General features: G+C 39.7%; 1 protein-coding gene across 7 annotated transcripts in view; it reads right to left on the bottom strand.

Moving 5' to 3' along the window:
• The window catches only part of LOC118225640 (zinc finger protein 271-like), an 88,894-nt gene that overhangs the window by 57,487 nt on the left and 12,014 nt on the right, over positions 1-19,393 (bottom strand). The window lies entirely within an intron of this gene.

Genomic DNA, 19,393 nt, shown 5'->3' with positions numbered 1-19,393 from the left:
AGAATTTGTATTGCAATGACAAAAAAGGGCCAATATTGGCCAAGAGAAGTGACGTCTATGTTCTGTTCTGTGTCCACAGTTCTTCAGCCAAGAGGACATGTTTTTATTGGCATATTTATGTGCTGTATCTTATAATAGTTAATAAAAAATACAATGCTTTAAACACGACATTTTTACTCAGTCTTTATTGCTTGATAGTAGGTAGGATTTATCTCAAAAGGGGTCCTCCACAGAAAATTTTGCCTAGGGCCTTCAAAAGTCTAGAGCCGGCCCTGGTACTAGTGATGGTGCCGAATATTCAGCAACCAAATCTTTTCTCCTCCCGAATTCAGCTAGTATTATTTGGATTTGTATCTTCTTTCCCCCCTCACACTTTGATGTGATTAGCTCAGAAGTCAGCGCCAAGTTTCTCAATTATACACACACACAGTGCAGAGACAGCAATGAGCGTTTCCCTTAACACTAGATTGGCCAGAGCAACACCATTGGGCTTTGGAGACTTTAAAATTAAAATGACTCCAATGCCTTAAATGTTATATCCTTCTCCTTCAATGACCTTCCTACCTGTTTGTGCTTAAAATAACTGGCGTTTTTAAAATGGAGGAGAAAAATTGACTCAGTAAAGAACAGAGGCAGTTTGTGTCATTTTCTTCACAGCATCAACAATAAAAAAACAGTTTGCAATTATAGCTACCACTTCCCTTGGATATGCGCAACTGCAGTGTTTCCTGTGGAATTGATCTCTTGGTCCTCTTGAGACTTCTTAAAGGTTTTTTTAAAAATATCTAAATCTATCTTTTAGCTCTGACGAGCTCTTGATACAAGGAATAGCAGTTTGCAAGAGCTAAAAAGTAGTTTTAGATGTACTTTAAAACCATAAAAGGTTTGTTAACCGTTGTATTGTTTGTAAATATTGAAGCAAAATAGGCCTGTATTTTGAGTTATGGCGGGGTGAGAACAATTAAAAGAGCACATTGTCCATCTAGAAGTTCTATCTTCAAGAATAGAGGACTATATAACCAAAATTGATACTCAAGGAAAGTTAGGCTACATATTTTGCACTTCTTTCAAATTAACTCAATTACCATGACAAAACAGTACTTAGTTAGAATGTTTTATCTTTTTATTTAACAATATAATTTGAGCTGGGTCCACATTCAAAGCCCTCTCTCTCTGTCTCTCTCACACTCAATGACAGAGTTTACATGCATTGTCCATGCAAAAAAAAAGGAAAAAGTGAGAAAAATGGCTTTAAAGATTCTGTTCTGTTACATTCTAATTCTACTGAGAAGCATGATACAAAAATTTGCCCCGTTACCATAGCTACCCCCATGATACGCTCTCTCTTTGGGAGACTGAATTTTCACAAGCTAGCTAGCTTAGTAGTATATCAAGTATCGATAGATAGCTAAGGTAAGGACGTTGACTTATATCCAATTATAATTTTTGCTATCTAGCTAGCCAAGTTAAGATAAAAGCACAACTATAACGTCCTCATAAAAGCAAACTAGCTGGCTAACGTTATCGATAACATTGCCTTATGAAAGCAAACTACCTAGCTAGCTAAGGTTAGCTAGCTAGCTAAATGAATATAACCAGAAATAATCTAATAGTCCTTAAAAGGCACTCTAAGTGAACCTAACGTTAGTCAAATATTTGCATTGTCTTGCCTGTAAGCCAGCGGCGCAAACTATGGGTCTCGAGTTATCCATGGGTCTACGGGGCGTGGAAAGGGGAGTGGTTACTGTGTCCGTGACGCACCAAGTTGACAACTTTCTCAACCGGTTGAAAATAGGACGATAAATTTAAAACGCAAAAATTTTCTCCAAAAATACAGAACGGACATATTTAATACTTTACTCATTGTGTTTCTTCAATGCCTCTTCTGCAAAAAGCACATAAAACCGAGAAAGTGTGAAAATCACCATGGTACTCCTTTAATGCGCGCTGTTTTGGCGATTTGCCAACAATTTGCGGCTGCGATATCGGACGGGTTTTTCCAGGTCACCATTTTAATCAGATGTATTGTACCATTATAACAGCAGATCTAGATAAAAAAAGGATAGGCACGTAACATATCTCGACTGGAACAGGTTCAGCTTCGGCACAAACAAACACTGTTTATTTTCAGATAACGTTACAAACGTTAAAAAATAAATGTGATAAATATATCACATTTATTTTTTACTTGTCCGATCAGACAACTGCATGAGGCATTCCACTTGCCCGAACAGAGTAAGGATCTGCCAGTTGTCACCACCGAATGATAGTTAACGCCAGTGCTTGAGATGGGCAGGAGCTGTCGGGACTTGTATATGAGTACCGACTCTTCTTTTGATTACCAACATTAATTTATTTTAAACAGTATATATTTTGAGGAGTAGGTACCGGTACGCATTTTGGTCCAGTTCAAACATTGGTTAACATTATGGTATTTTGGTCATATTTGAAGCGTCGCTACCTACTGTTTCGTTGTCTTTCGGTTGCTGAAGAAAAAAAAGTAACGCTTTGAAAGACAGTGCGACCTTCGCGCGCTGCAAGTTTTCCAACCACCTCAGAAAGGAGCAAGCACGGAGCGCGCGGCCTAGAAAATAAATATGCGGACGCACGCGACAGTATGGTTTTGAAAGCGCATTAGGCAGAAATATTAATAAAGTTTGACATTTTTAATTTATGAATTTAATATATAGTCTATATAAAGTGTATATATATATATATAATTTTTTTAATGTATAATTTTTTATTTTATTTCATTATTTTTTTATTATGGTGTGGCGGCAAGGATTTTGCCGTGGCGCCGCGCCACGACAAAACCTTACCAGCGGAAACGTTGCAACTGCAATACAATTTTTGGACATGCGCAACTGCAATACAATTCTCAGAAAAAGGTTTGATAAATTACAGCGATCCCAGCTAACATAAAATCTGCACACAAAAAAGGCCACCTAGTTCACCCAGCTAAAATCCAACTGTAGCTACATGGCCTTTTTGCACAGCTAGTAGGCTATTTGTGCAGCTAGTTGGGTCACCTGGCCAACTAGCTAGGCCTAAGGCCTAAGCTAAAAGGGCAACTAACCGTGCAAAAAGGGACTTGTGCCAAGCTAGTTGGCCAGGAGACCCAACTAGCTGCACAAATAGCCAACTAGGCCAGTTGAGCTAGTTACAATAAGAAATTACATCTAGCTAGTCTAACTAGCTGCCTGGCAAAGGTCACCTAGTTAAGCTGGCTGCATGACACTATGGCAGCTGGCTAGGGCTTGCTGAACTAGTTGCTCCTTACGGCCATCTAGGTAAACTAGCTCATCCTTATTGCCAGCTAGTTGAACGAGCTACAGAAAACATGCAAATGTTTAGGGGGCGAATACAGTGGGTGTCTATCGGATTTTACCGAAGAAAATGGCGTTCGTTTTGAACAGTGGAAAGGGATGTGAAACTGTGTCCTTTCGAAATAAAACATTGCTCATGTTTACTTTTATAGTTGCTTTTATAAATTCACTTATAAGTAATGCACAGCAAATGGGATACGAACGAAAATGTTTTTTTATTTTTATTTTTAGTAATTGTAGGGAGGACACTAAGCGCTTCTGGAACTGTCAGATGCACTGAATTTACATATAATATAGCCTACGTATTTTATACAATAGAAACCATGAACTAAACAGCACACACAAGCATAACTAAAATGTAGAGTAGTCCTACAAAAAATGTCAAATATAAAATCAATACAACTTTTGTAACAAGGTATTTTTCCAATAAAAGGATCGGCTTGAAATGCACGTGATGCAGACATCTGCACGAAATGCAGACATCTGGGGTGTATAAGCTATTGCCATGCCCTTGTTTAACTGAGTTGACAGTAATAGCTTGGTTAGGTAGCATAGATGTAGCCTAAATGTTTATCTCATAAGATTTCATGTTAGCTGGGATCACTGTAATTTATCAAACCTATTTCCAGGAACGGTACTGCAGTTGCATGTATACAAAGAAATAAGGGACGTGGATTATAATTGCAAACTTTTTTGTTGTTGTTGCCATTGTTTATTGCTAGAGACAACCTCAGAATATAGCCAAATAAATAAATATGGTTGAGACGTTGAACCGAGGTCCTGAATCACTGTGGTCATTAAAGATCCCATGACACTATTCGCAAAGAGTAGGGGGTTCCCCGGTGTCCTGGCTAAACTCCCAGATCTGGCTCTCACAAAAACTTGCCACCTAATCATCCCCTGATTTAATTGGCAAAAAAAATGTTCTCTCCCTCCAGTGGAGCTGCTCAGTGGCCAACAGAGGATTGTGGTTGTACTGGGCAACTCCTAGGTGTGAATGTGTATGAGTGTGAAGCAGGGCGTTGCTGCAAAAGAGCATCCATGCTCAGCGAACCGACCCTGGGTAAATAAAGGTTAAATAAACTATACATGTCCTGGATTATACATGCCTTGACCATAAGTATGCAAAATCTCAGGGTGACATGTGGAACTACTAAAGATCTATGAAGCAAAAAGTAAGCAGTGTACCATGGTGTCCCTTAGTGTCTCTAAATCTATCCAAAATATCTAAATTGTGCATTGCTGTAAATCACAACATAATCATAAATTTCACTATAAATCAACAGTTTGGTCCTAGGGGTGTGGAAAAATCCTGTGTACTGAAAAATCGTACCGAAAACAGCTGACGAAAATGAAAACAGGAAAACCGCGGTTCATACATTAGCACATTATTTTGTTTTCAAGGGGAATTACACTTTATAATACTTCTGCTTCTCATGACTGATATTGTCCTTCTAATAAATGTCGCCCTTCATTTTTTGATTACTTAGTTCATTTAAAATGTCTAGCGTTAGAAACAAAGACCTATTTTTATAGTAGTACGGTTTCTGGATTTTTCTTTGATTTCACTTCACGGCAAAATCGAGAAAAAGCGAAGCAAAACATTACGTTAACTTAGCGTTGAAATAGAGCAAACTAACATCTGCTAGCTTTAGTTTGATGCAATATCTGTGTAATAATGAGGCGCATTGTACCCGGTTGTTATAATGCCCCCCGTTAAACTTACCTTGAAAGCACATTTTCATAGTTTTCCACGCGATGCAACTTTGTGCCAGACATGGCTGTATGTAATCAGATACCCCAACATAGCAGCCGAAGAAGTTCGCAAATGAGGACTAAGGGTATGCAGCGACTACTCTGAAGGCACCGACTACCAAGGCGACCGTCTGAAGCCTGGAGCCGTACCTACCGTTTTCCCATCGTTGGTCAAACCCCTCGAGGTAGGTACTATGCGGGCTGGCTAACGCTATTGCGTTACGCTTTTGGCAAAACTTTAAACACATTCTCACTCACTAAAAAACATTTTGCACTGTGATGCACTTGTGTTGCAAAATGGTAAACACAGGCGGCAAAAGTTAAACAACTACAACACAGTTGTCATTGTTTACACACAACAAATCAAAATTGTTCACACTTGTTTCTAATGATCTGATCAAACCAAATTGTACAGAATATAAACCAGTTCAGAGTGAACAGGTGGCACAGATGCGTTGATACCAACAAGGGATGGAAACAATCTGAGAGGCAGAGGAGGAAGAGTATGAGGATGAGGAAGAGCAAGACCAAGAACAGTAATTTCAGATGAAATCCGGGAAACTGTGATGTCCTGTCGTGGTTTGGGACAATGTCAGCTTTCACCCTGGTGTCTGGATACGCGAGTGGTTCAACATCAACCAGCGATTCATAAATGTTTGCCTTCCACCATACAGCCCTTTCCTCAACCCAATAGAAAAGTTTTTCTCTGCGTGGCGGTGGAAGGTCTATGACCAAAACCCATATACCAGGGAAAATCTCTTACAGGCAATGGAATTGGCCTGTGGTGACATAGGTGTGGAGTGTTGTCAAGGCTGGATCCGGCACACCAGAGGGTTTTTCCCCCGTTGCCTGGCAAGAGACAACATTGCATGTGATGTGGACGAAGTCCCCTGGCCGGACCCAGCACAAAGACGTGATGCTGCAGCAGAATGAATCTCCCATTGACTTTGATTTTGCAGTTGCATAACATTTTTGAGTGTACTGTAATGTGCTTTTAATTTAGAGTTTTCTTTGTTCTTTGGGCTTTCTGTATTTTTATGCAAGTGCTGAATATACAGGCATTCAATACTGTATTACTTGCAGTACGTACAGTATACAATATATTCTGTACTAAATTGTGATTACTATACTTTTTTAAATTGCGAAATGCATTCACTATATACAATAAACATTTTTCCCTCTGTTCTCAATTTTTTGATGCAGTGTCTAATGAATGTTCTGTAGTGTTTATATATTGACTGGCTGTGTGTATGATCTGAAAGCATTGTTTGATTTTGAGCACAGATTAAATGGTTTTGAGGCGATTGCTTGATTTTGCCAGAAGAGTCAGGGGTTTTGTGAATGTAGTTTGAAGGTTTTGTGTTTAAAGTTTTGAGAAAATGGGTGAAGGTTTCAAGAAATGTGTCTTAGTAATTGTGAAAAACTGTAAAAAGACCTGTAGGACCCCCCCGCCCAAAACAGGCACTGTCTGTCAAGAGGAAACTCCGAAGTGCCATGTGACTAACGTATAGAGCCCGACCGATGCCAGATTTTTGGGTCCGATGCCGATCCCGATTTTGGAGAGTCCTAGGCCCACCGCATTACCGATGTTTTGACCGATATTTTGTCTTATTTTAACTTATATTTCATCAAAGTTTCTATATTTAAGAACATTTAACTTATAAGCAAACAAATAAAAATAGAAATTAAAGCCACAAGCGGCGTTGGGAGGGGTCCAAGCATTGGCACCATCGCGCCCCCTATTGAGCGATTTTAAAATGGCTGTGTCCTCATGATCATATACCTTCACCCAACATATCTACTGAACATCATGATGATTATATAAAAAACGGATGACTTATGGCCAATTTTGTGCTAAGAGACGCTGTCGAATGACTTAGTTGCGTCGCCATGGATGTGTCCTGGCCGCTTCCCGTAAAGGCCTTTACTATGTCGTAACACTTAGATGGGATGTCGTAACACATATATGGCCCGGCGTGTTTGTACAGTTGCAGCGGTTCCATGCCGCAACTAAAAAAGGTGTCACACTAGTGTTGTCACGATACCAAAATTTTGACTTTGATACCAATACCAGGTTTAGTATCACGATAATTGATACTGAAACGATACTGATTCAATACTCTGTACCTAACGATACTGAAATGACCTTAATAGATCAGAAACATACTGTCCACAAGGGATGACCTCATTTTCGAATTCACGGTTTATTAAAAACCTGGTTCATTAACAACCTTTAAGTTGAAGCCTGTTCAACATATCAATAAGCATAGGACTATAGTGTTACAACACTAAACCATAGAAACCTATATTAAATATATTTCAAAAATTAAACAATTGTAAAGTAAATTATCTGTAAACAGGTCTTTCACTTTAAAATATATCTGAAAATAGCATATTTCAATAACAATACAGCATTTTCCTATAATAAAATATTTACAAATTAGAACAGCTATTGCTACTGAAGTGAACTGAGTCTAAGCTTGCGCTGTATCAACCACGAAAAAATGCACAAGCGCAGGTCACCTCACTTGCCAACCTTAGTTGCTACAAACATCTAGCGAAGAATCTGACAAATTACACTTTTCATCCTCTCAATTGCTAATGCAGGACACACATGTCCCTGGCTTTTACATTTGACGCAAAACTACCGAACATCGGAAAATTCTAATACCGAACCGTACCGAAAAAGTGCTGAAGTGTCGGCGTACTGTGCAACACTACATCAGACACAAACCTATACAAATCCATGGCTCAGCTTAGCAGAGAATGCACATTTCAGAGCGCCTCAGAGACAGATAGAATAATAACACATGAATACACATTTCAAAGAAAAAATACGACATTGAGAAAAAACGAAACAAAAGACAAGATATCAAGTCGCGACCTACGCGCAGAGCAGCCTACCGTTTTATTTATGTAGACACTGGCATATAAGAAATTTTTAGGTTACGCTGACCTATAAAACGCTATTCCAAAAGCGAAATCAGACATGTTATACATCGTTAGAAAGCTTATACTGTCACCTACTGAATAAATTAATTGTCAATTCAAGCCAAATTGCACTAAAAAGGGCGACAATGCCGTAAGCAAACAGGTGTGGTATTACGCACAGCTATTTTGAAGATAGCCCAGGCGTCACAAAAGCGCGTAGCCTATATTTCACAAACGGATTGTCCAAGACAATATATGACCACTCATTCGCAAAAGGGACATCTCTACGCGTAAAACCGATGGTAAAATTGTATATTTATTAAATGTTTAGTCCCAGATATTGACTGTAGAATGACATGGTATAATTTAAAAAAACAATTGTCTCGTTTATGTCGTTATTCAGTGAGCAGCGTCTTCACTGCTGTATGGGCATATTTTAGGGCTAATGTCGGGTTTATCTTGTTGCTACGGAATATTGCATTACATTACATTACAGGCATTTGGCAGATGCTCCTATCCAGAGCGACGTACAACAAAATGTTTAACCATAACCAGGAACAAGTGTGTCAAAAACCCTAGAGGGCAGTAGCCTACCGTTCCAAGTGCAGGGAACAACCGCATAGTTTAACTTGGACCCTGTAGGTTAAACTGATTAACACTAACACAAACAAGAACAGCAACAACGCAGTCTATGCAAAAATACAAGCAATAGTTAAGACGAGTTAAGACTAAGTCACCTACGAAACAACTACCTAGTTACAACCCTAAGCTTACAGTCAATTTAGAGATTAAATTGAGAATAGGATTTCTCTCAGCATAATGACGGATTTAAAGACTAAACGAACTCACCCGATATTGTCTTCAAATGGACCGTATTATTTCATTGGCAGACTACAGCATAAATTGCGTCTTTTGTTTATATTCAATATTAGAAATTGCAGCGAGAAACTGCAGCTGTAGACACAAGAGAGTTTGTTATGTTATGTTAGCAACGGAACGAAGCGGACTATAGCCTACATGTATTGCCATCATTGTTTTATTATACCAGCGTGTTTTCGCGCGTGTGCACAGAAACTGAAAACCTACCAATAAAATGGTTTAGCAATTTCTCAGCATAATGACAGATTTAAAGACTAAACAAACTCACCCGATACTGTCTTCAAATGGATCCATGCCAAAGAAAAGTAATTATTCATCACTTTAATAGCCTAGCATGCACTCTGGCTGGCACTGTCTTTCATTCCCCGACGTTCAGACCCTCCCCTCACTGATAAAAACTAGACCCTACGGTGTCGGATTACTTGCGTCGCCATGGATGTCGCTTGCCGTAAAGAAGTTTACTAGATGTCGTAACGCTTAGATTTGGAGCTCCAGCTTTTCCGCACCCCAACTAATAAAGAAGTCCAAATGGCGGGCAAACCATATGGCGGACATAGGTGGGGCCAATGGCAAAGATGTAGAGCACGTTCAGATGCATAGGTCGATGAAGTTTTGTGTTGATCTGACTTATGGTGTGGGAGTTATGGCATTTTACGCAAAACCATTTGTTATAGCGCCACCATCTGGCCGACGTACGTGATTTTTAGTGCCTGAGTAGTGGGGGCCCATAGGAACCCACCTGCCAAATTTGGTTGCTCCAGGACTTATGGTTGCTGAGCCTCAGACACTTTTAGCAGAGAAAAATAATAAGAATAATAATAATAATCCTAACAGATACAATAGGGTTCCACCAGCTTCGCTGCTTGGACCCCTAATAATAATCCTAACAAATACAATAGGGTTCCACCAGCTTCGCTGCTTGGACCCCTAATAATAATAATAATAATAATCGGAACAGATACAATAGGGTTCCACCAGCTTCGCTGCTTGGACCCCTAATAATCCTAACAAATACAATAGGGTTCCACCAGCTTCGCTGCTTGGACCCATAATAATAATCCTAACAGATACAATAGGGTTCCACCAGCTTCGCTGCTTGGACCCCTAATAATCCTAACAGATATAATAGGGTTCCACCAGCTTCGCTGCTTGGACCCCTAATAATAATCCTAACAGATACAATAGGGTTCCACCAGCTTCGCTGCTTGGACCCCTAATAATAATCCTAACAGATACAATAGGGTTCCACCAGCTTCGCTGCTTGGACCCCTAATAATAATCCTAACAAAAACAATAGGGTTCCACCAGCTTCGCTGCTTGGACCCCTAATAATAATCCTAACAGATACAATAGGGTTCCACCAGCTTCGCTGCTTGGACCCCTAATAATCCTAACAAATACAATAGGGTTCCAACCAGCTTCGCTGCTTGGACCCCTAATAATAATCCTAACAGATACAATAGGGTTCCACCAGCTTCGCTGCTGGGACCCCTAATAATAATCCTAACAGATACAATAGGGTTCCACCAGCTTCGCTGCTTGGACCCCTAATAATCCTAACAGATACTATAGGGTTCCACCAGCTTCGCTGCTTGGACCCCTAATAATAATCCTAACAGATACAATAGGGTTCCACCAGCTTCGCTGCTTGGACCCCTAATAATAATAATAATAATAATCCTAACAGATACAATAGGGTTTCACCAGCTTCGCTGCTTGGACCCCTAAAAATAAAGTCTTGTTATTTCATTGAAAATAAACAGAACACTTAAGTGATGTTTGATTATTATCCATTTATTATCCATTATTCCATACCGTACCCACTCTCCTCCCCAGAGACTCCTCACTCCTTGCATTCACTACCAACAAGAGAAACTAAGCCATGCGCTCTGGGGACGAGATTGTACAGTACTGTGAGCTCTGTATCATGATACGAACCGTACTGTCAGTTGAGTGTACTAGCCAAACTCACAAATTAGGATGGGTGTCCACTGTCCACATACTTTTGGAAATGTAGTGTCCATAATTGCTATGCATGCCATGAAGAATAATTACATAAGAGAAAACTGTTTTAAACAAATCAAAACAAAGACAGTGGAATTAATAGGCTTCTAATTAGGTTGCTGAACACATATTTAAGTTATTTTATAATTTTTCCCTTAGACTTAGCACAATGCAGATTCGGCTCATTATAATTTTCTTTGTCTTTGAATTCTTCATTTTGTAAAAAGCCAGATGCTTTCACCAGTTAGGAGCCTGTGGATTTGCCTAAGACTTTAATTTCATTAGTTTATAAGTGTTTTGACCTCTTTACATCACAGTTTACTAAATAGCACAATGTGAATATGGGTATTTTATTCTTCATGACATACATAGCCATTTCTGACATAATATGTCTTTAGAGGCCAAAAAATCCCTCTAACATGCAAAGCACATAATTAAGGAAAATTAACAGCCTGTTAAAATTCTGGGAATGCAACTGGTTGAAACATGCACAGTGGGCCCCCAAGACTGATTTAGTCAGTGTTGGGGAGTAGTGAACTAGGCTACATGTAATTAAACTAGTAGTTTAACTAAATTTAGCAGTAGCTGGCTGGTAGTTCAACTACATTCATATTTGCATAGTGCATAGCCATTTTTTGTGTAGTTAACTACTGAAACTACAAACAATTTTCGGCCATAAAAGGAAAGGAATGATTTTTTATTTTTATTTTACCATTGCTTCTCTACTGTAATTGAACCCCCTTTGACCAACCCCGCCCTCTTTTTCTTTCATGCTGACCGCTGTGAAGGCATGCCCAGGCAATGCATTCGTCAGCAGTGTTGGGGAAGCTACTTTGAAAGCATAGCTTTGCAAGCTACCAATTACTTCACACTGAAAGAAGTTGAACTACAGCAAAGCTACCCTAGGGAGAAATCTAGTTCGGTTAACTAAAGCTACTTAGAAAAAGTAGTTCAAACTACTTTGTAAAAATTTTTTAAATAAAATTGTATGCTGTTACAATATTAACCTTAGGTGGCAAAAGAACAGCAAGCCAACCTTAGCCTAGCCAGACTTTCATTTTAATGATTCTGGCTAAGCTATTCATAGTATTGGATTGACTGCAGACACCTTGGTCAGCAAACACAGGTGATTGTAATCAAACAGTAGGTGATTATCATGAAAGACCGGTCCCTTACATTGCGCCATATTGTATGGGCAGCCAAACACATCATGAGAATAGTATGACTAGGTCAGCTAACGTTAGCTAATGTTTGCTTTTTGTCAGCAAACCTGACTTTAGCTGGTTAGCGACATGTTCGTTTTTGATAGAACATAATTGTTGTCAGACAAATTAATGCTACAGGCTTTATTTAATTAGACTAACGTTAACGTTCACTGAATTAAATCACTTGCCTGTATGTAACGTTACATACAGGCAAGTGATTTATGTGGCTAACTTATCTAAACTTTGCTAAATTGGCTAGCAAAGTCAATTTTAATACACTCACCTTTATATGTGTTCTTACATTTGTGTTTGACGTCTTTGCAGTAGAGAGTGTATTTACTCTCGGCTTGCATAGCTCACAAGTAGAAACGTAGGTTTTGTCGGTGGAACTAGTCAGTGTCATGTATGGCTATGGTGATTCTTCCTCAGGCTGAGATTTGGGAGGTTTATCCATGATGACGCTATCGCTGTGTGAGCACTGAGCAACACCTGCCCTTTTGCACATGCACTACACAAAGGTCAAGTATGTGGTGGTGGCTGCCTGATGAACATGACATGCATAGCAGAGACCCTTGGAGAATTTCACCAATACTTGAACTCTGCTAGTGAACATTTAAGTTTTACTCTTGAATATAACCATACACACATTAGTTTTTTAGATTAGGTTATAAAAGAAGGCAATACCTTACATACCGATCTATTCCGTAAACTCACTGATAGAAATACTTTACTCTGAGGAGATAGTTTCCATCCCGCACATCTCATCAAAAGTCCGTATTAGTCCATTTCATTGCTAGGAGGATTTGCAGCTCAGACACTCTTCACAACATACAAGCTGCGGACTTGACTAATAGATTTTGTGACAGGGGACACAAAAAAGAATGGATTGATGTGGCTGCTGATCGCTTCAGCACCACTACACAGGATGAATGCCTACAACCCAAAGCCAAAACTAAAAAGGCTAACTCCCCCTTTTGCGTCACCAAGTACTTACCCATGGGGTTTGAGTTTAAAAGGATAATTTTCAAGCACTAGCACATAGTCGAGTCTGACCCCAAATTAAAAACTATCTTTAAAGAACACCCTACCTTAGTTTTTAAGCGCCCTCCAAACCTAAGGGATCAATCACACATACCTGAGAGCAGACACCTTCTTAAATGACATCCCTGATGGAAATTATAAATGTGGTAGCTGTGCTCAGTGTGGTTATACCAATAAGTGCAAAACATACACACATCCCCACAGTGGCAAGCAGCTCAAAATACGGGGTGTGCTGCGACGGAAACTGCGATAGATTTACCCACAAGCCACATCTGTCCAAAATTTAAACAAGTTAGGCAGTTTTCACCATAGACATAGGCTGTGTCCGAATATTCAAAAAAATTACATCCTATGTCCTTTTCCTAACCACTTTTCCTTGACCTCGATGGAAAACGTCATGAGGTTAAGGAAAGATGTGAAGGAGAATTCTAAAGGACTTAGGAAAAGACAGTAGTAGGACAAGCCACATTGCACGCACTTAGGAAAAGACAACCGCGGTGCCAAGAGAATCCAACTGCACTTAGGCTACACTAGGCTACCTAATTATGTGACAGCGGATATTATTGACGTGCATCTGCCGTGGTAAAACTACAATGTTCCGAAGATTGACTACTAAAAGCGCATCCTAGATACTTTGCCCTGTGCGTTCTTACCGTGTTGTTTCATGCAGGCTATATAAACGTGGACAACCCGGTGAAAAATATTACATCATTACCAAGGTTGTAATTTAAAAAAAAAAAGGCACCAGCTACCTGTCACAAAAGTGAAACGAAACGGTTGTCACATTGAGAATGGTTGCTCACGCTCACCCTCCCGTCCACTCATATTTATTGACATGAATCCCAATTAGTATGATTTAATGAATTTTTTTCATACAATTTAATGCAAAATAGGCATAACATGTTAGGCCTACAAATTTACTGCTGTACATATCATCATTCATAAGTTTCAAACATGTTGAATTAAAAACATAATCTGGCTAAAAACGTCTCATATCTCCTTGTCTTGAAAGACAGACTTCTGTGTTATGGTTAATATGCTGATTATGATCTGATTATAAGCCTATGCATATAATAGCTTAAGAACCACGACACAACTCATGTTGCTCGTTTATTTTTGTGAACGGCCGAATGGTGCTTTGCTTTAAATGTTGCTGCCGTAAGGAATTGTGGGACAGCATTATCTCCTTTCCTTTCGTAAAGGAAGGTCCAGTGTACCCTATGCTAAAGGAGATAAGATAGGAAGCATTAAAGCACCTTTCCTTAGCATTAGAGAATTTGAACAGCTCTTATCATGGCTGCCACTTGGATACTTCCAGGTCATTTCACTCAGTTAGGAACCTTCCTAAACAAAAAATACTATTCGGACCATAGACCGTATAAAAATATGGACGAAGTGCTTCATGATGTCACCCACTGATCTGCTATGATTAGTGCTCACTGGCGCATGAAGCCCAAACTAGGGCGCAGCCACATTTCCCGTTGCAACCAATGCAAGCGCAGTGGAGCGAAAGACTGGAGTCCACTACAGGAAAATCCACCCCGACTACCTTACATGGTAATTAGACACGCCCACATCTGGACAACAAGCATGGCCTTGCAACCACAGAACCGTACTGTCATAACATTTCAAAAAAGTTAATTGTGCAAGATACGTTTAGTGTTAAGATATTTACATAGAAAAATAGATAAAATAGATCACTAGCTAATTAGCTAGCTAGTTATATAGACAGATAACAAAACTCTAGATAGCTAGATGATATATCTGTCTAGCTAACTTGCTAGTTAACAGATAGATCGATAGCAAGACAGTAAGCTTGCTTCCCCTAGCTAAGTAAATCCCGCTAGCTTGTCTTCTTAAAGAACTGCTTACAAATCTGATTTCACAAACAACATATACAAATTATAAAAGACGAGACTTTATGAGAATCTGCAATCAATTGAAACCCCGAAATGGTCAGAAATCGAACCTTGTTTATCTGAAAATGTCTCAAATGTATTAACCGAAAGAACTGGAGAGAAGAATCCTTAGAATAGCGGTTAGTACAGTTGAACGCAGCACACAACATTTTTGGAGCTTGAACTTTTAAATGGTGACATCGTATGTAGCTAGCTAATCGGAATAAAATGACACAGCATCACACCTGCCGTTGAAGCACTCTGCCTGGCTGTGAGGACGGGGAAATCCTTATATAGTCATACAGTAGTAGGACAAGCCACATTGCACGCACTGAAATTAACTCAGATTTGGGAATTTAAAAAAAATCAGACCCAGGGGAGACATTACAAGGGATGGGATTAACTAATTAAACCATCATTTCTTGTGTAAAAAAAATTATTGACTTTATATTTCCTCAGAGAAAACCGGCCTCTTTTCAGGCTTTCCCCATTGCCTTAACATTGGGTGGGCGGGGTTTCAAGTTCTTTTTGCAACCAGGCGTTGCAGTTCACGCAGTAGCCACTGGGGTAAAAGGCTTCACTCATAGAGGCGAGTTGTTGCCCCTTGATTCGGACGCAGCCATATTGGGTTGGGATGGCAGGTATGCCATCCCGCCAAGTTACGCCTTGGCGGGGGCATGCCCCATACCTATACAGCACCGAGAGTTTGGCACTTTTCAGGGCTCCCCACAGAAATAACCACAACAGCCGCAGACACTCAGCCCTTAAAAACATTAAATTCTGTACGTTCTGACCCCATTTCAACAGACAGATTTCATAAACAACTTCACATGTCCACACAATAAAGCCCCAAACTAAGGGGATTTTGCGTTTTCTCCTTCTTCTTCTCTTTCTTCTTCTTCTTCTTCTCATTCTTATTTTCCTGCCGCCTATCCCACTAACAACATGTCTCCTCATTGGACATTTTACCAACACCAGCCAAATCTTCACCTACACGACCCAATCAAAAACTCGCATACACACGCAAAATACCCATACCTTTTTACTCTGAAACATTTCCAGTTTAAACAGCTAGTCTGCCTGTGGCCTAGTGGGCAAGGTTACAGTCTTGGGAACATGGGGTCCTAGGTGCAAGCCCAGCTATGAACACGTTTCTACCCGCCGTTCACCGAACGTATACACTGCATTATGACGTACCATCTGCACGTTCAGTTATTAACCGGCTACAATATTGCAAAGCCATATGGATTCAACGGGAGCTCTTCTGTGCTTACTGGCCTGTGTTCTTCTTTAAAACCACGGACAGGTTTGCTAATGATATTTCACGCATTGCATAGCTACGTCATGGTGCTGCACTAACAAAGTCACAGATTCGTAAACCTCCGGTTGAAGGATTGAATCCCGCCTCGCCCTCAGGCAGATAATTTCCTCTTCTACACTAACGTTTTCTTGCGCTTATATTTGCTTTACCAAAACTCACTCACGGCCACCCATATGCATTTCATGACGGCAAATGAATTCCTTATATTAAAAAGTTACACCAGTTCACCACTATGCCATTTCTACTAACTATATTTCTTCACTTGGCTACCGTACAAAACCTTCTTATCAGCAAACGCCACGTTTCTACATTCATGTTACCTCGCCCTGTTCTCTATCTAGCCACATACAAACAATTATTACGTATGTACATTCTGCAACTCCCCATTAAATCATTACATTTAAAATCATGACTCGCTCATAATTATAACTACTACCACTGAACATGAGAAAAGCACATCAGTGCACTACATTTCACACGTTACTTAACCCTCCACTTTAAAGACTAATGCTTCATACAGACTGTTACATATACCGTTCCGTAAGGAAACTAAGCTCGCTCATGGTCACTTCATTTACTTCGCACTAGTCTGTGATCATGTGAACCTTCACCTACATGCCCATTCTGCTAAAAACATATTGTTTCAACTACGCAATTTCATAATTTCATCCTAATTTCTCTCACACTGTTGTTATTTTCTCATATGCAAAGCCTGCTGGGACATATGCGTCTGCTTCTATTCTCCACTGTCAAGTTTTCCGGTTTTAGTTTAGCAAAACAGCGAAGAGGATTCCCACCTGCAGATAAGCCTATCAACATGCCTTATAAACCTTACAAACACTAAAAGTGCATCTCCACGAAATAACAGACAACGGAGCAGGTACAAACTGGCGACCTAGGGAGCTCTAATTCTACGGGCTTGCTGATTCTTTTGTCAATCAAGGCTCGTTGGATGGCCGTCAGATCCGTGAGTACATACACTGGCCATATTTCACCTGCGTTTCTGTTGCGTTTACACTTATGCTACCGCACCCTTTGTCACAGCGACGGTTTTACATATATAGCAAACCGAAACTGCTAAACGGTACACGCTCATCCACACACGTTTGGCCTGTCCATGTACTTATGCATGCTTATACACACAGGGCCAAGTGACTTGAAAGAATTGAGGAAATATTGGGTACCATTGCTTTTGAATACATCTTATTTAATTTCGGCGAGGCAAGATAGCCTATATTGTTTGTAGTACCGTAACTTGGCATCATTTTTATATCAATACTTTTAATGCCAGGCCTGGATTTTGGCAGTCTGAATGAATGAGTTATAGACAGTGTATGTCTTGTATGTGTGAGTAACTTTTTTGTACGTTGAAAACGCGTTTTTTTATGAGATATACGGGGTAGTACTTTCCGAAAGTATAGGAACCGTTTGGGTGGAGCTTTGCAGCCGCTGACCATTTCTGATTGGTCGAGCACATCGCAGCATCTGTGTTGTATTTATTTTCCGCCATTACCCGCCATGTTTGAAAATACTGCAGGCGGCAAACCAATTTTATTTTCATAATACTTCAAATCAAATTTTATGTTATGCGGCGCAGTAGCCTAGTTTTGGTTATAGCCTGTGAACGTCTTGGAATTTATAACGTGTGCTCTCTGTTCTTTTCTTGCTTTAGTATTCGTTTTATAACAATGCTAAGCATTTCGTGCTGGGACAGCATATTACGTAGGCTACCAAAACATTCAAACGGATTAATTCGGTTGCTGAATATTTTCTTCCGGATTTTCTTTGTTAGCCCGTTGTAATTGACTCAAAACGTTTGATACAGTTATGTGAGGGTATGCGGTAGTTCTGCATAATTAACATTGGTGATACAGTAACAGCAAACTGGAAATCACCATCCGCACTTTTTATCCGGGTAAAATAACAGGTTAATTCTAGTAATCTTCCCTTTAGCTTTTTCAGACTGCCGTAATTTTACTCAATTTTACTGCCATTTTTCAATTCCACGAAAAGACCAGGAAGACTATGGACTAATTTATGGTGCATGGTTCGCATCTGGAGGGCACACTTCGCTGCTCGGCTAGCAGTAACTTCGAAGGAAAGCAAACGGTGGCTGTACCACTACTAATTTACATTTTCACGCAAGTCCGAGTTTTCGTTCTATTCTTGTCATTTTGCCATTAGCCTATATGGAATTGACGACGAGAAAGTAATCAAACAGCAAATTGTTTACAACGTGTTCATGTTTTCTGCTGTTGTTGCCAGTTATACATATAAATGTGAATGCATTCTGTCGCTTCGGATGTCAAGACATGAAAGCGAATGTTCGCATAAAAACACAATAAATGTGTTTGAGAGGATATATGAAAATCAATAAATACAAAAGTAACCATATATAGGCATATAGACGCCGCATTGGCCTTTGGATTGTACGTCAACGTCGCCGCCATATTGGACCAGTCAAGACCGGACTGAAAACAAATACAAGTAAACGCGGGAGCTGCGGTTTTTCTGGATAAAAAGCACTGTAACGTTTACATTTCTCAACCGATTTCAATGAGTCGTTTTTATATTCAAGGTTTATGATCTACGTGGAGTACAAAAAAAAGTTTTATCTCCAGTTACTTAGAATCTCGACAGTTAGGCTGTAATCGCTGCTAGACGCTCAAGAGAGGAGTGTGTATCATTAGGTTTACATGAACTGAATTACTTACGTGGTGGGAAATAATTCATTGTCATAAGGAATTACCACAGTTAATTTTAACCTGGCAAGCTGGCTAGAAAGTAATAAATGCATTATAACATTTAGATGCTGATTCTGGAACGTTTTTCATTAGAACATGCTTGTTTTTTCACTGCTTGCTAGCTAACTTGAGTAGGATTGTAAGCAGCAAATAACCTTCATTGTAAGGCTACCTTTGCTTGTTAGCTACCTACCAATGTTTTCTTGCAAGCCGTGTTTTGTTTTTGAACAAATTAAACTGAACATAACCACAATCATTTTACAATTTAATATAGCTAGAAAGCAAATGG

Source organism: Anguilla anguilla, chromosome 4, assembly GCF_013347855.1.
Source record: "Anguilla anguilla isolate fAngAng1 chromosome 4, fAngAng1.pri, whole genome shotgun sequence".
NCBI classification, from domain to species: domain Eukaryota; kingdom Metazoa; phylum Chordata; class Actinopteri; order Anguilliformes; family Anguillidae; genus Anguilla; species Anguilla anguilla.
The sequence above is the reverse complement of the archived record's forward strand: the minus strand, read 5'-3'. Positions and strand labels throughout refer to the sequence as shown.